General features: G+C 41.9%; 2 non-coding genes across 2 annotated transcripts; both read right to left on the bottom strand.

Moving 5' to 3' along the window:
- Nucleotides 1–12,078: 12,078 nt before the first annotated feature.
- Nucleotides 12,079–12,151, bottom strand: TRNAR-CCU (transfer RNA arginine (anticodon CCU)). The gene has a single exon. It is a non-coding gene; the product is annotated as a tRNA-Arg (tRNA).
- Nucleotides 12,152–14,357: 2,206 nt separating this feature from the next.
- On the bottom strand, nt 14,358–14,430 carry TRNAR-CCU (transfer RNA arginine (anticodon CCU)). Its single transcript has one exon. It is a non-coding gene; the product is annotated as a tRNA-Arg (tRNA).
- Between the last annotated feature and the right edge of the window lie 8,974 nt (nt 14,431–23,404).

Below are 23,404 nucleotides of genomic sequence, written 5' to 3' on the forward strand. Positions count from 1 at the left end.
CATGGGAAATTTTCAAAATAGAGAGAGGACAAGCTTCCCAGGCAGTGTCCCAATATCTCTCTAATGTCCTTGTTGAAACCAAAGGTTGTTAAACAGGACATACAATCTACATCAACTAAAAGCAAACAAGTAAAGCTGCCTTTCACAGGTGTCCCATCAACTTCTCAGTCTAACAACACCCAGGGTGTTTTGAAAAATCTATTTAACTGCCATCATTCAAACACCACCCTGCCCTCCCTAAACTCAGTTTGGTTTCCAGGGCTAGGGGCCCAGCGATAGTAGCATAAAATAGGGTGCACTGTCTTCCCATCTGCTGCACTTTTTTCGAGAAATACTTCTTTATCAACATAGCAGTTTCACATGGTATTTTTATTTATTCAACATTTTATACATTCAAGTGGTGAAATAAGTACATGTTTTAATGCTAAATGAGAGACTGCCTGCGAGTGCTATCCAAAGGAGGACATAAAAAATGTATAGCCAGAAAGGTGGGTTGAAATCCCATTCTCCAGACTGGGCCCAAGAGTAGGATATGTAGGCAAATGTTTTTGAGTTCCAGCACTTGTGTTTTGAAGGTAGATTGATGTTCCATAGCTGCAAAGTCTATGTAAAGCAAGGGCTGAATTGTGTGGTTTGTGCTTTGAAAATGTAAAAGTCAAGAGCTGAATATACAGAGTTTCACCACAGATGGGACGTGACCCCACAATCCCTGGCTTAGGAGGTCAGTGCCTTATCCATTAGGCCACTGGGGCCTTGTTGATGCTGCTCTCCTCTGTCCTCCAAATACAAGATCCCCTCCCTATCATAAGGTCTCTACCGCAGTTTAAGTCTATGGAATCACTTATACAATACATTCACAACAAGCAATCCATGGATAGCTCCCCTCTCTTTAAAGTCCTTACAACTATTCAAATATCTAATATACCCTCACCTGGAAGAACAACACAATGCGGACGCTAAACTCTCCTAACTTCACTTCACATGTCACAACAAAATGCCCACTGCTCGAGCAAGCAGGAAACATCAAGGCAGCCTAAGGAATACCACTGCACTTGCAGTTCCAACAACATCAACCAGAACTAGCATTTCCTTCTTTTGATATACGTATTTATAGAGAGATTTTTAATGATCGCTGCTTAGCAGAAAGGAGATTCTTATGACAAAAGGTTTACTTTTTGCACACTGTAGATCATTACTGGAAAGATAGACTCTATCTGCATATTTACACATCATTTTTAATATGATTCAGAAATTTCATGCCTTTTTTTGAACAAATTATTACATGGTTTGTGAGAACGTCTAATTCAGCACTACAGCTTCTGCTTTCATTCTCCATGCCTGAAAACATAATCTTCCATATGAAACAACAAAAGACTAGGATTTTTTTGTTTCTTTTGAGTGATGGCATTGAAATGTGCAGTAAGAAATAAAGTACCTTTGTCATACATAAAAAGGATAACGCAAGTCACCTCCGAGTTCATTCACCCCACAGAGGAATTCTGTCTTCACCCACTTTCCTCTATGTGGTCACTAAGCTACTCCACAACTTGCAATACCTTTACAACATACGACAGGGTGTGTTTTATCCCACACATCCATTCAAACATATATCTTTTCTGCTCAGACATAAAACAAGCACATTTTTCCATTCCTATCCTAGCAGTGGAGAAAATGCTCTGCTGTGGTAGTTGAACAGGTGGCGGAGTAAAGTTTGTTGGAATTGGTTATTTTATCAGCACGCTTCAGTACTAATGTTGTTAAGAAGGAAGACCCTTAGGAAACTAGATAAAATCTCCAAAATACATCTTCTTCCACCCCAGAAAGAACTCAAAGCCACAATCCCTTTGTGAGTATTTGACTGCCTTACCCATTAGGCCAACGGGGTTGCACAGGAGTGCTGTTAACCAATAGCTACAAACACTTTCTAAAAATACGACACTTATTCTACATGTTTGTCGCTCCCACTCAGGTATAAAAGAAGTTCATATCACCTTTAAAGAGTCCCCAGCTGTGGTGATTAAAGTTTGAAATGGCTGCATTTAAGGGAACTAGTTAATCCATCATGCTTCAGTCCCACTGTTCTTACGAGTGAAGGACCTGGTGTGGCAGACTCCTACGATATAATTTGGCCATCTTGTTTGTTCACAATATATGCACTCTTAAGGGAACAACAGGTAGTACTAACAAAGTATTATAATCTGCGCCAAATGTATGCTCTAGGTTTGGAAAATTAGAGTTGGGCAAGGCTAAAACTAAATGTCTGCCTTGGCCCTTAGTTGGCATGGCAAATTTTCAAAATAGAGAGAGGACAAGCATCCCAGGCAGTGTCCCAATATCTCTCTAATGTCCTTGTTGAAACCAAAGGTTGTTAAACAGGACATACAATCTACATCAACTAAAAGCAGACAAGTAAAGCTGCCTTTCACAGGTGTCCCATCAACTTCTCAGTCTAACAACACCCCGGGTGTTTTGAAAAATCTATTTAACTGCCATCATTGAAACACCACCCTGCCCTCCCTCAACTCAGTTTGGTTTCTAAGACTAGGGGCCCAGCGATAGTAGCATAAAATAGGGTGCACTGTCTTCCCATCTGCTGCACTTTTTTCGAGAAATACTTCTTTATCAACATAGCAGTTTCACATGGTATTTTTATTTATTCAACAGTTTATACATTCAGGTGGTGAAATAAGTACATGTTTTAATGCTAAATGGGAGACTGCCTGCGAGTGCTATCCAAAGGAGGACATAAAAAATGTCTAGCCAGAAAGGTGGGTTGAAATCCCATTCTCCAGACTGGGCCCAAGTGTAGGATATGTAGGCAAATGTTTTTGAGTTCCAGCACTTGTGTTTTGAAGGTAGATTGATGTTCCATAGCTGCAAAGTCTATGTAAAGCAAGGGCTGAATTGTGTGGTTTGTGCTTTGAAAATGTAAAAGTCAAGAGCTGAATGTACAGAGTTTCACCACAGATGGGACTTGAACACACAATCCCTGGCTTAGGAGGCCAGTGCCTTATCCATTAGGCCACTGGGACCATGTTGATGCTGCTCTCCCCTGTCCTCCAAATACAAGATCCACTCCCTATCATGTGGTCTCTACCGCAGTTTAAGTCTATGGAATCACTTATACAATACATTCACAACTCGCAATCCATGGATAACTCCCCTCTCTTTAAAGTCCTTACAACTATTCAAATATCTAATATACCCTCACCTGGAAGAACAACACAATGCGGACGCTAAACTCTCCTAACTTCACTTCACATGTCACAACAAAATGCCCACTGCTCGAGCCAGCAGGAAACATCAAGGCAGCTCAAGGAATACAACTGCACTTGCAGTTCTAACAACATCAACCCGAACTAGCATTTCCATCTTCTGATATACATATTTATAGAGAGATTTTTAATGATCGGTGCTTAGCAGAAAGGAGATACTAATGGCAAAAGGTTTACTTTTTGCACACTGTAGATCATTACTGGAAAGATAGACTCTATCTGCATATTTACACATCATTTTTAATATGACTCAGAAATGTCATGCCTTTTTTTGAACAAATTATTACATGGTTTGTGAGAACGTCTAATTCAGCACTACAGCTTCTGCTTTCATTATCCATGCCTGAAAACATAATCTTCCATATGAAACAACAAAAGACTAGGATTTTTTTTTTTTTTTTGAGTGATGGCATTGAAATGTGCAGTAAGAAATAAAGTACCTTTGTCATACATAAAAAGGATAACGCAAGTCACCTCCGAGTTCATTCACCCCACAGAGGAATTCTGTCTTCACCCACTTTCCTCTATGTGATCACTAAGCTACTCCACAACTTGCAATACCTTTACAACATACGACAGGGTGTGTTTTATCCCACACATCCATTCAAACATATATCTTTTCTGTTCAGACATAAAACAAGCACATTTCTCCATTCCTATCCTAGCAGTGGAGAAAATGCTCTGCTGTGGTACTTGAACAGGTGGCGGAGTAAAGTTTGTTGGAATTGGTTATTTTATCAGCACGCTTCCGTGCTAATGTTGTTAAGAAGGAAGACCCTTAGGAAACTAGATAAACATCTCCAAAATACATCTTCTTCCACCCCAAAAAAAACTTAAACCCACAATCCCTTTGTGAGTATTTGACTGCCTTAGAATTAGGCCAACGGGGTTGCACAGGAGTGCTGTTAACCAATAGCTACAAACACTTTCTAAAAATACGACACATATTCTACATGTTTGTCGCTCCCACTCAGGTATAAAAGAAGTTCATATCACCTTTAAAGAGTCCCCAGCTGTGGTGATTAAAGTTTGAAATGGCTGCATTTAAGGGAACTAGTTAATCCATCATGCTTCAGTCCCACTGTTCTTACGAGTGAAGGACCTGGTGTGGCAGACTCCTACGATATAATTTGGCCATCTTGTTTGTTCTCAATATATGCACTCTTAAGGGAACAACAGGTAGTACTAACAAAGTATTACAATCTGCGCCAAATGTATGCTCTAGGTTTGGAAAATTAGAGTTGGGCAAGGCTAAAACTAAACGTCTGCCTTGGCCCTTAGTTGGCATGGCAAATTTTCTAAATAGAGAGAGGACAAGCATCCCAGGCAGTGTCCCAATATCTCTCTAATGTCCTTGTTGAAACCAAAGGTTGTTAAACAGGACATAAAATCTACATCAACTAAAAGCAGACAAGTAAAGCTGCCTTTCAAAGGTGTCCCATCAACTTCTCAGTCTAACAACACCCCGGGTGTTTTGAAAAATCTATTTAACTGCCATCATTGAAACACCACCCAGCCCTCCCTAACTCAGTTTGGTTTCTAAGACTAGGGGCCCAGCGATAGTAGCATAAAATAGGGTGCACTGTCTTCCCATTTGCTGCATTTTTTTCGAGAAATACTTCTTTATCAACATAGCAGTTTCACATGGTATTTTTAATTATTCAACAGTTTCTGAATTCAAGTGGTGAAATAAGTACATGTTTTAATGCTAAATGGGAGACTGCCTGCGAGTGCTATCCAAAGGAGGACATAAAAAATGTCTAGCCAGAAAGGTGGGTTGAAATCCCATTCTCCAGACTGGGCCCAAGAGTAGAATATGTAGGTAAATGTTTTTGAGTTCCAGCACTTGTGTTTTGAAGGTAGATTGATGTTCCATAGCTGCAAAGTCTATGTAAAGGAAGGGCTGAATTGTGTGGTTTGTGCTTTGAAAATGTAAAAGTCAAGAGCTGAATGTACAGAGTTTCACCCCAGATGGGACTTGAACCCACAATCCCTGGCTTAGGAGGCCAGTGCATTATCCATTAGGCCACTGGGTCCACATTGATACTGCTCTTCCCTGTCCTCCAAATACAAGATCCACTCCCTATCATGTGGTCCCTACCGCAGTTTCAGTCTATGGAATCACTTATACAATACATTCACAACAAGCAATCCATGGATAACTCCCCTCTCTTTAAAGTCCTTACAACTATTCAAATATCTAATATACCCTCACCTGGAAGAACAACACAATGCGGACGCTAAATTCTCCTAACTTCACTTCACATGTCACAACAAAATGCCCACTGCTCGAGCCAGCAGGAAACATCATAGCAGCCTAAGGAATACAACTGCACTTGCAGTTCCAACAACATCAACTAGAACTAGCATTTCCTTCTTTTGATATACATATTTATAGAGAGATTTTTAATGATTGCTGCTTAGCAGAAAGGAGATACTTATGAGAAAAGGTTTACTTTTTGCACACTGTAGATCATTACTGGAAAGACAGACTCTATCTGCATATTTACACATCATTTTTAATATGACTCAGAAATGTAATGCCTTTTTTTGAACAAATTATTACATGGTTTGTGAGAATGTCTAATTCAGAACTACAGCTTCTGCTTTCATTCTCCATGCCTGAAAACATAATCTTCCATATGAAACAACAAAAGACTAGGAATTTGTTGGTTCTTTTTAGTGATGGCATTGAAATGTGCAGTAAGAAATAAAGTACCTTTGTCATACATAAAAAGGATAACGCAAGTCACCTCCGAGTTCATTCACCCCACAGAGGAATTCTGTCTTCGCCCACTTTCCTCTATATGATCACTAAGCTACTCCACAACTTGCAATACCTTTACAACATACGACAGGGTGTGTTTTATCCCACACATCCATTCAAACATATATCTTTTCTGCTCAGACATAAAACAAGCACATTTCTCCATTCCTATCCTAGCAGTGGAGAAAATGCTCTGCTGTGGTACTTGAACAGGTGGCGGATAAAGTTTGTTGGAATTGGTTATTTTGTCAGCACGCTTCAGTGCTAATGTTGTTAAGAAGGAAGACCCTTAGAAAACTAGATAAACATCTCCAAAATACATCTCCTTCCACCCCAGAAAGAACTCAAACCCACAATCCCTTTGTGAGTATTTGACTGCCTTACCCATTAGGCCAATGGGGTTGCACAGGAGTGCTGTTAACCAATAGCTACAAACACTTTCTTAAAATACGACACATATTCTACATGTTTGTCGCTCCCACTCAGGTATAAAAGAAGTTCATATCACCTTTAAAGAGTCCCCAGCTGAGGTGATTAAAGTTTGAAATGGCTGCATTTAAGGGAACTAGTTAATCCATCATGCTTCAGTCCCACTGTTCTTACGAGTGAAGAACCTGGTGTGGCAGACTCCTACGATATAATTTGGCCATCTTGTTTGTTCACAATATATGCACTCTTAAGGGAACAACAGGTAGTACTAACAAAGTATTACAATCTGCGCCAAATGTATGCTCTAGGTTTGGAAAATTAGAGTTGGGCAAGGCTAAAACTAAACGTCTGCCTTGGCCCTTAGTTGGCATGGGAAATTTTCAAAATAGAGAGAGGACAAGCTTCCCAGGCAGTGTCCCAATATCTCTCTAATGTCCTTGTTGAAACCAAAGGTTGTTAAACAGGACATACAATCTACATCAACTAAAAGCAAACAAGTAAAGCTGCCTTTCACAGGTGTCCCATCAACTTCTCAGTCTAACAACACCCAGGGTGTTTTGAAAAATCTATTTAACTGCCATCATTCAAACACCACCCTGCCCTCCCTAAACTCAGTTTGGTTTCCAGGGCTAGGGGCCCAGCGATAGTAGCATAAAATAGGGTGCACTGTCTTCCCATCTGCTGCACTTTTTTCGAGAAATACTTCTTTATCAACATAGCAGTTTCACATGGTATTTTTATTTATTCAACATTTTATACATTCAAGTGGTGAAATAAGTACATGTTTTAATGCTAAATGAGAGACTGCCTGCGAGTGCTATCCAAAGGAGGACATAAAAAATGTATAGCCAGAAAGGTGGGTTGAAATCCCATTCTCCAGACTGGGCCCAAGAGTAGGATATGTAGGCAAATGTTTTTGAGTTCCAGCACTTGTGTTTTGAAGGTAGATTGATGTTCCATAGCTGCAAAGTCTATGTAAAGCAAGGGCTGAATTGTGTGGTTTGTGCTTTGAAAATGTAAAAGTCTAGAGCTGAATATACAGAGTTTCACCGCAGATGGGACGTGACCCCACAATCCCTGGCTTAGGAGGTCAGTGCCTTATCCATTAGGCCACTGGGGCCTTGTTGATGCTGCTCTCCCCTGTCCTACAAATACAAGATCCACTCCCTATCATAAGGTCTCTACCGCAGTTTAAGTCTATGGAATCACTTATACAATACATTCACAACAAGCAATCCATGGATAGCTCCCCTCTCTTTAAAGTCCTTACAACTATTCAAATATCTAATATACCCTCACCTGGAAGAACAACACAATGCGGACGCTAAACTCTCCTAACTTCACTTCACATGTCACAACAAAATGCCCACTGCTCGAGCCAGCAGGAAACATCAAGGCAGCCTAAGGAATACCACTGCACTTGCAGTTCCAACAACATCAACCAGAACTAGCATTTCCTTCTTTTGATATACGTATTTATAGAGAGATTTTTAATGATCGCTGCTTAGCAGAAAGGAGATTCTTATGACAAAAGGTTTACTTTTTGCACACTGTAGATCATTACTGGAAAGATAGACTCTATCTGCATATTTACACATCATTTTTAATATGACTCAGAAATTTCATGCCTTTTTTTGAACAAATTATTACATGGTTTGTGAGAACGTCTAATTCAGCACTACAGCTTCTGCTTTCATTCTCCATGCCTGAAAACATAATCTTCCATATGAAACAACAAAAGACTAGGATTTTTCTTTTTTTTTTGAGTGATGGCATTGAAATGTGCAGTAAGAAATAAAGTACCTTTGTCATACATAAAAAGGATAACGCAAGTCACCTCCGAGTTCATTCACCCCACAGAGGAATTCTGTCTTCGCCCACTTTCCTCTATATGATCACTAAGCTACTCCACAACTTGCAATACCTTTACAACATACGACAGGGTGTGTTTTATCCCACACATCCATTCAAACATATATCTTTTCTGTTCAGACATAAAACAAGCACATTTCTCCATTCCTATCCTAGCAGTGGAGAAAATGCTCTGCTGTGGTACTTGAACAGGTGGCGGAGTAAAGTTTGTTGGAATTGGTTATTTTATCAGCACGCTTCCGTGCTAATGTTGTTAAGAAGGAAGACCCTTAGGAAACTAGATAAACATCTCCAAAATACATCTTCTTCCACCCCAAAAAAAACTTAAACCCACAATCCCTTTGTGAGTATTTGACTGCCTTAGAATTAGGCCAACGGGGTTGCACAGGAGTGCTGTTAACCAATAGCTACAAACACTTTCTAAAAATACGACACATATTCTACATGTTTGTCGCTCCCACTCAGGTATAAAAGAAGTTCATATCACCTTTAAAGAGTCCCCAGCTGAGGTGATTAAAGTTTGAAATGGCTGCATTTAAGGGAACTAGTTAATCCATCATGCTTCAGTCCCACTGTTCTTACGAGTGAAGAACCTGGTGTGGCAGACTCCTACGATATAATTTGGCCATCTTGTTTGTTCACAATATATGCACTCTTAAGGGAACAACAGGTAGTACTAACAAAGTATTACAATCTGCGCCAAATGTATGCTCTAGGTTTGGAAAATTAGAGTTGGGCAAGGCTAAAACTAAACGTCTGCCTTGGCCCTTAGTTGGCATGGGAAATTTTCAAAATAGAGAGAGGACAAGCTTCCCAGGCAGTGTCCCAATATCTCTCTAATGTCCTTGTTGAAACCAAAGGTTGTTAAACAGGACATACAATCTACATCAACTAAAAGCAAACAAGTAAAGCTGCCTTTCACAGGTGTCCCATCAACTTCTCAGTCTAACAACACCCAGGGTGTTTTGAAAAATCTATTTAACTGCCATCATTCAAACACCACCCTGCCCTCCCTAAACTCAGTTTGGTTTCCAGGGCTAGGGGCCCAGCGATAGTAGCATAAAATAGGGTGCACTGTCTTCCCATCTGCTGCACTTTTTTCGAGAAATACTTCTTTATCAACATAGCAGTTTCACATGGTATTTTTATTTATTCAACATTTTATACATTCAAGTGGTGAAATAAGTACATGTTTTAATGCTAAATGAGAGACTGCCTGCGAGTGCTATCCAAAGGAGGACATAAAAAATGTATAGCCAGAAAGGTGGGTTGAAATCCCATTCTCCAGACTGGGCCCAAGAGTAGGATATGTAGGCAAATGTTTTTGAGTTCCAGCACTTGTGTTTTGAAGGTAGATTGATGTTCCATAGCTGCAAAGTCTATGTAAAGCAAGGGCTGAATTGTGTGGTTTGTGCTTTGAAAATGTAAAAGTCAAGAGCTGAATATACAGAGTTTCACCGCAGATGGGACGTGACCCCACAATCCCTGGCTTAGGAGGTCAGTGCCTTATCCATTAGGCCACTGGGGCCTTGTTGATGCTGCTCTCCTCTGTCCTCCAAATACAAGATCCACTCCCTATCATAAGGTCTCTACCGCAGTTTAAGTCTATGGAATCACTTATACAATACATTCACAACAAGCAATCCATGGATAGCTCCCCTCTCTTTAAAGTCCTTACAACTATTCAAATATCTAATATACCCTCACCTGGAAGAACAACACAATGCGGACGCTAAACTCTCCTAACTTCACTTCACATGTCACAACAAAATGCCCACTGCTCGAGCAAGCAGGAAACATCAAGGCAGCCTAAGGAATACCACTGCACTTGCAGTTCCAACAACATCAACCAGAACTAGCATTTCCTTCTTTTGATATACGTATTTATAGAGAGATTTTTAATGATCGCTGCTTAGCAGAAAGGAGATTCTTATGACAAAAGGTTTACTTTTTGCACACTGTAGATCATTACTGGAAAGATAGACTCTATCTGCATATTTACACATCATTTTTAATATGACTCAGAAATTTCATGCCTTTTTTTGAACAAATTATTACATGGTTTGTGAGAACGTCTAATTCAGCACTACAGCTTCTGCTTTCATTCTCCATGCCTGAAAACATAATCTTCCATATGAAACAACAAAAGACTAGGATTTTTTTGTTTCTTTTGAGTGATGGCATTGAAATGTGCAGTAAGAAATAAAGTACCTTTGTCATACATAAAAAGGATAACGCAAGTCACCTCCGAGTTCATTCACCCCACAGAGGAATTCTGTCTTCACCCACTTTCCTCTATGTGGTCACTAAGCTACTCCACAACTTGCAATACCTTTACAACATACGACAGGGTGTGTTTTATCCCACACATCCATTCAAGCATATATCTTTTCTGCTCAGACATAAAACAAGCACATTTTTCCATTCCTATCCTAGCAGTGGAGAAAATGCTCTGCTGTGGTACTTGAACAGGTGGCGGAGTAAAGTTTGTTGGAATTGGTTATTTTATCAGCACGCTTCAGTACTAATGTTGTTAAGAAGGAAGACCCTTAGGAAACTAGATAAAATCTCCAAAATACATCTTCTTCCACCCCAGAAAGAACTCAAAGCCACAATCCCTTTGTGAGTATTTGACTGCCTTACCCATTAGGCCAACGGGGTTGCACATGAGTGCTGTTAACCAATAGCTACAAACACTTTCTAAAAATACGACACTTATTCTACATGTTTGTCGCTCCCACTCAGGTATAAAAGAAGTTCATATCACCTTTAAAGAGTCCCCAGCTGTGGTGATTAAAGTTTGAAATGGCTGCATTTAAGGGAACTAGTTAATCCATCATGCTTCAGTCCCACTGTTCTTACGAGTGAAGGACCTGGTGTGGCAGACTCCTACGATATAATTTGGCCATCTTGTTTGTTCACAATATATGCACTCTTAAGGGAACAACAGGTAGTACTAACAAAGTATTATAATCTGCGCCAAATGTATGCTCTAGGTTTGGAAAATTAGAGTTGGGCAAGGCTAAAACTAAATGTCTGCCTTGGCCCTTAGTTGGCATGGCAAATTTTCAAAATAGAGAGAGGACAAGCATCCCAGGCAGTGTCCCAATATCTCTCTAATGTCCTTGTTGAAACCAAAGGTTGTTAAACAGGACATACAATCTACATCAACTAAAAGCAGACAAGTAAAGCTGCCTTTCACAGGTGTCCCATCAACTTCTCAGTCTAACAACACCTCGGGTGTTTTGAAAAATCTATTTAACTGCCATCATTGAAACACCACCCTGCCCTCCCTCAACTCAGTTTGGTTTCTAAGACTAGGGGCCCAGCGATAGTAGCATAAAATAGGGTGCACTGTCTTCCCATCTGCTGCACTTTTTTCGAGAAATACTTCTTTATCAACATAGCAGTTTCACATGGTATTTTTATTTATTCAACAGTTTATACATTCAGGTGGTGAAATAAGTACATGTTTTAATGCTAAATGGGAGACTGCCTGCGAGTGCTATCCAAAGGAGGACATAAAAAATGTCTAGCCAGAAAGGTGGGTTGAAATCCCATTCTCCAGACTGGGCCCAAGAGTAGAATATGTAGGCAAATGTTTTTGAGTTCCAGCACTTGTGTTTTGAAGGTAGATTGATGTTCCATAGCTGCAAAGTCTATGTAAAGGAAGGGCTGAATTGTGTGGTTTGTGCTTTGAAAATGTAAAAGTCAAGAGCTGAATGTACAGAGTTTCACCTCAGATGGGACTTGAACCCACAATCCCTGGCTTAGGAGGCCAGTGCCTTATCCATTAGGCCACTGGGACCATGTTGATGGTGCTCTCCCCTGTCCTCCAAATACAAGATCCACTCCCTATCATGTGGTCTCTACCGCAGTTTAAGTCTATGGAATCACTTATACAATACATTCACAACTCGCAATCCATGGATAACTCCCCTCTCTTTAAAGTCCTTACAACTATTCAAATATCTAATATACCCTCACCTGGAAGAACAACACAATGCGGACGCTAAACTCTCCTAACTTCACTTCACATGTCACAACAAAATGCCCACTGCTCGAGCCAGCAGGAAACATCAAGGCAGCTCAAGGAATACAACTGCACTTGCAGTTCTAACAACATCAACCCGAACTAGCATTTCCATCTTCTGATATACATATTTATAGAGAGATTTTTAATGATCGGTGCTTAGCAGAAAGGAGATACTAATGGCAAAAGGTTTACTTTTTGCACACTGTAGATCATTACTGGAAAGATAGACTCTATCTGCATATTTACACATCATTTTTAATATGACTCAGAAATGTCATGCCTTTTTTTGAACAAATTATTACATGGTTTGTGAGAACGTCTAATTCAGCACTACAGCTTCTGCTTTCATTCTCCATGCCTGAAAACATAATCTTCCATATGAAACAACAAAAGACTAGGATTTTTTTGTTTCTTTTGAGTGATGGCATTGAAATGTGCAGTAAGAAATAAAGTACCTTTGTCATACATAAAAAGGATAACGCAAGTCACCTCCGAGTTCATTCACCCCACAGAGGAATTCTGTCTTCACCCACTTTCCTCTATGTGGTCACTAAGCTACTCCACAACTTGCAATACCTTTACAACATACGACAGGGTGTGTTTTATCCCACACATCCATTCAAACATATATCTTTTCTGCTCAGACATAAAACAAGCACATTTTTCCATTCCTATCCTAGCAGTGGAGAAAATGCTCTGCTGTGGTACTTGAACAGGTGGCGGAGTAAAGTTTGTTGGAATTGGTTATTTTATCAGCACGCTTCAGTGCTAATGTTGTTAAGAAGGAAGACCCTTAGGAAACTAGATAAACATCTCCAAAATACATCTTCTTCCACCCCAGAAAGAACTCAAACCCACAATCCCTTTGTGAGTATTTGACTGCCTTAGAATTAGGCCAACAGGGTTGCACAGGAGTGCTGTTAACCAACAGCTACAAACACTTTCTAAAAATACGACACATATTCTACATGTTTGTCGCTCCCACTCAGGTATAAAAGAAGTTCATATCACCTTTAAAGAGTCCCCAGCTGTGGTGATTAAAGTTTGAAATGGCTGCATTTAAGGGAACTAGTTAATCCATCATGCTTCAGTCCCACTGTTCTTACGAGTGAAGGACCTGGTGTGGTAGACTCCTACGATATAATTTGGCCATCTTGTTTGTTCACAATATATGCACTCTTAAGGGAACAACAGGTAGTACTAACAAAGTATTACAATCTGCGCCAAATGTATGCTCTAGGTTTGGAAAATTAGAGTTGGGCAAGGCTAAAACTAAACGTCTGCCTTGGCCCTTAGTTGGAAGGCAAATTTTCAAAATAGAGAGAGGACAAGCATCCCAGGCAGTGTCCCAATATCTCTCTAATGTCCTTGTTGAAACCAAAGGTTGTTAAACAGGACATACAATCTACATCAACTAAAAGCAGACAAGTAAAGCTGCCTTTCACAGGTGTCCCATCAACTTCTCAGTCTAACAACACTCCGGGTGTTTTGAAAAATCTATTTAACTGCCATCATTGAAACACCACCCTGCCCTCCCTAAACTCAGTTTGGTTTCTAAGACTAGGGGCCCAGCGATAGTAGCATAAAATAGGGTGCACTGTCTTCCCATCTGCTGCACTTTTTTCAAGAAATACTTCTTTATCAACATAGCAGTTTCACATGGTATTTTTAATTATTCAACAGTTTATACATTCAAGTGGTGAAATAAGTACATGTTTTAATGCTAAATGGGAGACTGCCTGCGAGTGTTATCCAAAGGAGGACATAAAAAATGTCTAGCCAGAAAGGTGGGTTGAAATCCCATTCTCCAGACTGGGCCCAAGTGTAGGATATGTAGGCAAATGTTTTTGAGTTCCAGCACTTGTGTTTTGAAGGTAGATTGATGTTCCATAGCTGCAAAGTCTATGTAAAGCAAGGGCTGAATTGTGTGGTTTGTGCTTTGAAAATGTAAAAGTCAAGAGCTGAATGTACAGAGTTTCACCACAGATGGGACTTGAACCCACAATCCCTGGCTTAGGAGGCCAGTGCCCTATCCATTAGGCCACTGGGACCATGTTGATGCTGCTCATCCCTGTCCTCCAAATACAAGATCCACTCCCTATCATGTGGTCTCTACCGCAGTTTAAGTCTAGGGAATCACTTATACAATACATTCAAAACTCGCAATCCATGGATAACTCCCCTCTCTTTAAAGTCCTTACAACTATTCAAATATCTAATATACCCTCACCTGGAAGAACAACACAATGCGGACGCTAAACTCTCCTAACTTCACTTCACATGTCACAACAAAATGCCCACTGCTCGAGCCAGCAGGAAACATCAAGGCAGCTCAAGGAATACAACTGCACTTGCAGTTCTAACAACATCAACCCGAACTAGCATTTCCTTCTTCTGATATACATATTTATAGAGAGATTTTTAATGATCGGTGCTTAGCAGAAAGGAGATACTAATGGCAAAAGGTTTACTTTTTGCACACTGTAGATCTTTACTGGAAAGATAGACTCTATCTGCATATTTACACATCATTTTTAATATGACTCAGAAATGTCATGCCTTTTTTTGAACAAATTATTACATGGTTTGTGAGAACGTCTAATTCAGCACTACAGCTTCTGCTTTCATTATCCATGCCTGAAAACATAATCTTCCATATGAAACAACAAAAGACTAGGATTTTCTTTTCTTTTTTTGAGTGATGGCATTGAAATGTGCAGTAAGAAATAAAGTACCTTTGTCATACATAAAAAGGATAACGCAAGTCACCTCCGAGTTCATTCACCCCACAGAGGAATTCTGTCTTCACCCACTTTCCTCTATGTGATCACTAAGCTACTCCACAACTTGCAATACCTTTACAACATACGACAGGGTGTGTTTTATCCCACACATCCATTCAAACATATATCTTTTCTGTTCAGACATAAAACAAGCACATTTCTCCATTCCTATCCTAGCAGTGGAGAAAATGCTCTGCTGTGGTACTTGAACAGGTGGCGGAGTAAAGTTTGTTGGAATTGGTTATTTTATCAGCACGCTTCCGTGCTAATGTTGTTAAGAAGGAAGACCCTTAGGAAACTAGATAAACATCTCCAAAATACATCTTCTTCCACCCCAAAAAAAACTTAAACCCACAATCCCTTTGTGAGTATTTGACTGCCTTAGAATTAGGCCAACGGGGTTGCACAGGAGTGCTGTTAACCAAAAGCTACAAACACTTTCTAAAAATACGACACATATTCTACATGTTTGTCGCTCCCACTCAGGTATAAAAGAAGTTCATATCACCTTTAAAGAGTCCCCAGCTGTGGTGATTAAAGTTTGAAATGGCTGCATTTAAGGGAACTAGTTAATCCATCATGCTTCAGTCCCACTGTTCTTACGAGTGAAGGACCTGGTGTGGCAGACTCCTACGATATAATTTGGCCATCTTGTTTGTTCTCAATATATGCACTCTTAAGGGAACAACAGGTAGTACTAACAAAGTATTACAATCTGCGCCAAATGTATGCTCTAGGTTTGGAAAATTAGAGTTGGGCAAGGCTAAAACTAAACGTCTGCCTTGGCCCTTAGTTGGCATGGCAAATTTTCAAAATAGAGAGAGGACAAGCATCTCAGGCAGTGTCCCAATATCTCTCTAATGTCCTTGTTGAAACCAAAGGTTGTTAAACAGGACATACAATCTACATCAACTAAAAGCAGACAAGTAAAGCTGCCTTTCAAAGGTGTCCCATCAACTTCTCAGTCTAACAACACCCCGGGTGTTTTGAAAAATCTATTTAACTGCCATCATTGAAACACCACCCAGCCCTCCCTAACTCAGTTTGGTTTCTAAGACTAGGGGCCCAGCGATAGTAGCATAAAATAGGGTGCACTGTCTTCCCATTTGCTGCATTTTTTTCGAGAAATACTTCTTTATCAACATAGCAGTTTCACATGGTATTTTTAATTATTCAACAGTTTATACATTCAAGTGGTGAAATAAGTACATGTTTTAATGCTAAATGGGAGACTGCCTGCGAGTGTTATCCAAAGGAGGACATAAAAAATGTCTAGCCAGAAAGGTGGGTTGAAATCCCATTCTCCAGACTGGGCCCAAGTGTAGGATATGTAGGCAAATGTTTTTGAGTTCCAGCACTTGTGTTTTGAAGGTAGATTGATGTTCCATAGCTGCAAAGTCTATGTAAAGCAAGGGCTGAATTGTGTGGTTTGTGCTTTGAAAATGTAAAAGTCAAGAGCTGAATGTACATAGTTTCACCACAGATGGGACTTGAACCCACAATCCCTGGCTTAGGAGGCCAGTGCCTTATCCATTAGGCCACTGGGACCATGTTGATGCTGCTCTCCCCTGTCCTCCAAATACAAGATCCACTCCCTATCATGTGGTCTCTACCGCAGTTTAAGTCTATGGAATCACTTATACAATACATTCACAACTCGCAATCCATGGATAACTCCCCTCTCTTTAAAGTCCTTACAACTATTCAAATATCTAATATACCCTCACCTGGAAGAACAACACAATGCGGACGCTAAACTCTCCTAACTTCACTTCACATGTCACAACAAAATGCCCACTGCTCGAGCCAGCAGGAAACATCAAGGCAGCTCAAGGAATACAACTGCACTTGCAGTTCTAACAACATCAACCCGAACTAGCATTTCCATCTTCTGATATACATATTTATAGAGAGATTTTTAATGATCGGTGCTTAGCAGAAAGGAGATACTAATGGCAAAAGGTTTACTTTTTGCACACTGTAGATCATTACTGGAAAGATAGACTCTATCTGCATATTTACACATCATTTTTAATATGACTCAGAAATGTCATGCCTTTTTTTGAACAAATTATTACATGGTTTGTGAGAACGTCTAATTCAGCACTACAGCTTCTGCTTTCATTATCCATGCCTGAAAACATAATCTTCCATATGAAACAACAAAAGACTAGGATTTTTTTTTTTTTTTGAGTGATGGCATTGAAATGTGCAGTAAGAAATAAAGTACCTTTGTCATACATAAAAAGGATAACGCAAGTCACCTCCGAGTTCATTCACCCCCAGAGGAATTCTGTCTTCACCCACTTTCCTCTATGTGATCACTAAGCTACTCCACAACTTGCAATACCTTTACAACATACGACAGGGTGTGTTTTATCCCACACATCCATTCAAACATATATCTTTTCTGTTCAGACATAAAACAAGCACATTTCTCCATTCCTATCCTAGCAGTGGAGAAAATGCTCTGCTGTGGTACTTGAACAGGTGGCGGAGTAAAGTTTGTTGGAATTGGTTATTTTATCAGCACGCTTCCGTGCTAATGTTGTTAAGAAGGAAGACCCTTAGGAAACTAGATAAACATCTCCAAAATACATCTTCTTCCACCCCAAAAAAAACTTAAACCCACAATCCCTTTGTGAGTATTTGACTGCCTTAGAATTAGGCCAACGGGGTTGCACAGGAGTGCTGTTAACCAATAGCTACAAACACTTTCTAAAAATACGACACATATTCTACATGTTTGTCGCTCCCACTCAGGTATAAAAGAAGTTCATATCACCTTTAAAGAGTCCCCAGCTGTGGTGATTAAAGTTTGAAATGGCTGCATTTAAGGGAACTAGTTAATCCATCATGCTTCAGTCCCACTGTTCTTACGAGTGAAGGACCTGGTGTGGCAGACTCCTACGATATAATTTGGCCATCTTGTTTGTTCTCAATATATGCACTCTTAAGGGAACAACAGGTAGTACTAACAAAGTATTACAATCTGCGCCAAATGTATGCTCTAGGTTTGGAAAATTAGAGTTGGGCAAGGCTAAAACTAAACGTCTGCCTTGGCCCTTAGTTGGCATGGCAAATTTTCTAAATAGAGAGAGGACAAGCATCCCAGGCAGTGTCCCAATATCTCTCTAATGTCCTTGTTGAAACCAAAGGTTGTTAAACAGGACATAAAATCTACATCAACTAAAAGCAGACAAGTAAAGCTGCCTTTCAAAGGTGTCCCATCAACTTCTCAGTCTAACAACACCGCAGGTGTTTTGAAAAATCTATTTAACTGCCATCATTGAAACACCACCCAGCCCTCCCTAACTCAGTTTGGTTTCTAAGACTAGGGGCCCAGCGATAGTAGCATAAAATAGGGTGCACTGTCTTCCCATTTGCTGCATTTTTTTCGAGAAATACTTCTTTATCAACATAGCAGTTTCACATGGTATTTTTAATTATTCAACAGTTTCTGAATTCAAGTGGTGAAATAAGTACATGTTTTAATGCTAAATGGGAGACTGCCTGCGAGTGCTATCCAAAGGAGGACATAAAAAATGTCTAGCCAGAAAGGTGGGTTGAAATCCCATTCTCCAGACTGGGCCCAAGAGTAGAATATGTAGGTAAATGTTTTTGAGTTCCAGCACTTGTGTTTTGAAGGTAGATTGATGTTCCATAGCTGCAAAGTCTATGTAAAGGAAGGGCTGAATTGTGTGGTTTGTGCTTTGAAAATGTAAAAGTCAAGAGCTGAATGTACAGAGTTTCACCCCAGATTGGACTTGAACCCGCAATCCCTGGCTTAGGAGGCCAGTGCATTATCCATTAGGCCACTGGGGCCACATTGATACTGCTCTCCCCTGTCCTCCAAATACAAGATCCACTCCCTATCATGTGGTCCCTACCGCAGTTTCAGTCTATGGAATCACTTACACAATACATTCACAACAAGCAATCCATGGATAACTCCCCTCTCTTTAAAGTCCTTACAACTATTCAAATATCTAATATACCCTCACCTGGAAGAACAACACAATGCGGACGCTAAATTCTCCTAACTTCACTTCACATGTGTTGGACTTTTGCTTATGCAGGGTCATCCCCAGACTTTTTTGCCTCCTGCCTCCTATATTTTTCTGACATGTTGCTGTTGGCTTTTCAACTCTGAGCACTTTACCACTGCTAACCAGTGCTAAAGTGCATATGCTCTCCTGTTTAAATTGTATGTAAGTGGTTTATCCATGATTGGCATATTTGATTTACTAGTAAGTCCCTAGTAAGGTGCACTAGAGGTGCCAGGGCCTGTAAATCAAATGCTACTAGTGGGCCTGCAGCACTGGTTGTGCCACCCACATAAGTAGCTCTGTAATCATGTCTCAGACCTGCCACTGCAGTGTCTGTATGTGTATTTTTACACTGTAAATTCGACTTGACAAGTGTACCCACTTGCCAGGCCTAAACCTTCCCTTTCCTTACATGTAAGGCACCCCTAAGGTATGCCCTAGGTAGCCCCAAGGGCAGGGTGCAGTGTATGGATAAGGTAGGACATATAGTAATGTGGTTTATATGTCCTGACAGTGAAATACTGCCAATTTCGTTTTCACTGTTGCAAGGTCTGTCTCTCTCTCATAGGATAATATGGGGGCTACCTTTAAATATGATTAAAGTGTAGATTCCCCTAGAGAGTAGATGGACATGTGGAGTTTGGGATCCCTGAACTCACAATTTAAAAATACATCTTTTAGTAAAGTTGATTTTAAGATTGTGAGGTTGGAAATGCCACTTTTAGAAAGTGAGCATTTTCTTGCTTAAACCATTCTGTGACTCTGCCTTGTTTGTGGATTCCCTGTCTGGGTCAGTTTGACAGTTGGGTTGTTTTTCACCTCACACCAGACAGTGACTCAAAGGGAGCTGGGGTGTGATCTGCATTTCCTGATTAGCCATCTCTGCTAGGAGGGAGGGGTGGAGTGGTCACTCTCATCTGAAAGGACTGTGCCTGCCTCTGACAATGCTGTCTCCAGCCCCCTGGTGTGTGTCTGAGGCCTTGCCTGGGCAAGGCAGGATTTCACAAGAAGGTGTGAGTCCCCTTTGAAGAAAGGTGACTTCAAAGACTAAAATGGGTATAAGAAGGGCACCCAAACTTACAAACTTTAGAAACACTTCTGGAATCAAGGGGAACCTGTGCCTGGAGAAGAGATGATCGCTGAGGAACAAGTGCTGCCCTGCCTGTGACTGTGCTTTGTGGAGCTTTCCTGCAGTGCTGCTTCTGCCAGAGTAAGAGGGCAAAGACTGGACTTTGTGTGCCTTCCATCTTGAAGAAGAAATCTCCAAGGGCTTGATGTAGAGCTTGCCTCCTGTTGTTGAAGTCTCAGGGATAGCAAAGACTTCTTCCTGCCAGCACCTGGAGTCTCTGGAGAGACCCCTACTCTGCTCTGTGGTGCCCTTCCAGTTCCTGGGACCCTGAAAGGAGAGGCTGGCAGCCCAAGGACAAAAATACACGCACCGAGCGCCGTGCGGAGAAAAGATCGACGCGAATCCGATCGCGGCTGAGAAAACGACGCGACGCCGGCTCCGCAGCTGAGAAACGACGCCGCAGGAAACGCGACCGGAGAATCGACGCCCGGAGCAGGAGAAACGACGCGCAGCATCGCTGACGAAGGCTGAGAGATCGCAACCTGCGCCGCGGGACTTTCGGACCGTCGCGTGGCTGGCTGTTTCGACGCGCGTCGCCGTGCCGAGTTGTTTTCGACGCATATAACCGTGCAGGGTTATTTTCGACGCGCACCGCCCGTGCGGGGTTATTTTTGACGCAAACCAGGTACATTTACACGCTAGCAGCGCTAGTGTGTTGTTACAACTACCTAAAGACTCTTTTTATTTTAAACCTTTTAAAAATCATAACTTGACTTGTGTATGTTGGATTTTTGTCGTTTTGGTCTTGTTTGGTCTAGATAAATATTTCCTATTTTTCTAAACTGGTGTTGTGTCATTTTGTAGTGTTTTCATTAAGTTACTGTGTGTGTTGGTACAAATACTTTACGCCCAGCACTCTGAGGTTAAGCCTACTGCTCTGCCAAGCTACCAAGGGGGTAAGCAGGGGTTAGCTGAGGGTGATTCTCTTTTATCCTAACTAGAGTGAGGGTCCTTGCTTGAACAGGGGGTAACCTGACTGTCAACCAAAGACCCCATTTCTAACATTGGTGACCAGCGGTCGGGATTTGGACTTGTATTTGTACTTGACATACAGTAATTAAGTGTACACTACTGTTTTGATCTCAGACCACTACGTGACCACATACTACTTGTCTTGTGATTCTGCTTTTTGTTCTCTGATGTCCTCCTGGAAGTATTGATAATATTTTTGGACTTTGTTTTTTGGTTGTGAAGCCTTTGCAGAAATGGAAGTAAATTTCTGGCACCTATCTATGTATAAAAAGTGGCAGCTTAAAGCATTCTGCATGGAAAGGGGACTGGCTGTGAACAAGGAATCCAGAAGGGAGGATCTTGAGTCAGCCCTGTTTCAGGATGAATTGAAACGTTGTCAGGCAACACCACCAAATGAGTCTGAGGAGGATAACTACTCTGAGGAGGAGGATTACTCCAAAGAGGAGGGCAGTGGCCCTGAGGAGGGAACAGAAAGAGATGATAGGCTCCTAGCTCGAATCCGGAGTCTGGAAGAGTTTAAGAGGGCCGAGGAGAAGAGAGCCTTAGCCCTGGCAGAAAGGAGGAGGGACTTAGAGATTAAAAAAATGATTTATGCTTACGAGCTTAAATTGAAAGAGCTGGAAGTCATGAGGGCTGAGTCCAGCTGGAATGGTGGCAGCAACAATTGTATATCCAGTGATGCTGCAGAAGTACACATGCCCAGAGAGGTGGTGCCCTACTTGAAGGAGGGAGTTAACACACGCCAGGAGGTTCAGGGGTATGAGGTAGCTCCAGTGATGCACAGGGTCCCTGAGGTGGATTGGGGAACTGGCATGGGGAGTCATATTCCTACTGGTGGGAGGGACACTCTACTGACTCTAGTTGAGAGTGACAGGGAGAGGGGTTCCCCCCAGGTAGAAGTCCTGGTTATGGAGTGTGAAGACATCCCAGAAGAGTGTGGGTTGAGTGTCAGGGACAGTCAGGTACTGTCTCACCAGTCTCAGGAGGGTGATGTGGGGTGCTTTTTCAAAGCAGAGTCACTGGATGGTTGGGTGAAGGGTACTTTGGTTAATTCATGTGAGGGGCTGAGTGATGTAATTGCTGGAGAGCATATGTCTAGTCCTTATTTTCCAGAGCTATGCCAACACCAGGTGGAGTGTGAGTTCTCTGACCCCAGGGAGCTTACAATGGAGGCAGACTTCTGGGTGAGTACCAGAGAGTCTGAAGAGGCATTCGGGGGTGCTCCTGAGAGGAGTGGTCTAGGTAGTTCCCAACCAGGTGAGGTAGGGAAGGATTGTAGTGTCCCAGGTAGGTCCCAGTGTAGTGGGATGGGTGAGGGACCCCATGTCCAGTCTCAGAGGAGAGGGAATGGGGATGGGTTGAGGCCCAAGGTGCCCGAGATCCGGTCCCAGGTCCTGGAGGGTTCCCTGCGGGAACCCCAGGAGGGGAGCCTAGCCTGTACCATAGGGCCATCTGTTGAGGGAGACCCCACAGTGTCAGGAGAACTTGGGGGGGCGGCTGTAGCCAGCGTCCCACCAGTTCTGGTGTCTGGCAGTACCACTCCTAGTGAGGGGTTGCAGAAGTCCAGACAGAGGGTTGAGAGGGGGTTGCGGACCCCAGTGGAGAACCTGGAGGGTCAGGGGTCAGCTCTGAGTGCAGAGCCCCCCAGGAATGACCTTGGTGAGACCATTTCTGGGCTGGGGGGAATCCAGACTCTGTCAGATGGGCAGAGGTCAGGAGACCTGCGCCAGCCAGACTCTTGTATGGCCCTTGGGGAAAGTGTTTCCCTTGTGGGGGGTAGGTGTGCCCCCCAGGAAGTCCTGGTGCGCCAGGCAATGATTCAACCGCAGGATGGTGACTCTGGGTTGGATGATCAGGTTCAGGGGGTAAACTCTGACCTGATGGGGGGTAAATGTGCTCCCAAGGAAGTCCTGGTGTGCCAGGCAGTGGTTCAACCGCAGGGTAGTGACTCTGGGTTGGATTGCCAGATTCAGGGGGTAAGCTCTGATCTGGTAGGGGGTAGGTGTGCTCCCCTGGAAGTCCTGGTGTGCCAGGCAATGGTTCAACCGCAGGGTGGTGACTCTGGGTCGAATGATCAGGTTCAGGGGGTAAA

Source organism: Pleurodeles waltl, chromosome 7 (assembly GCF_031143425.1).
Source record: "Pleurodeles waltl isolate 20211129_DDA chromosome 7, aPleWal1.hap1.20221129, whole genome shotgun sequence".
NCBI classification, from domain to species: Eukaryota; Metazoa; Chordata; class Amphibia; order Caudata; family Salamandridae; genus Pleurodeles; species Pleurodeles waltl.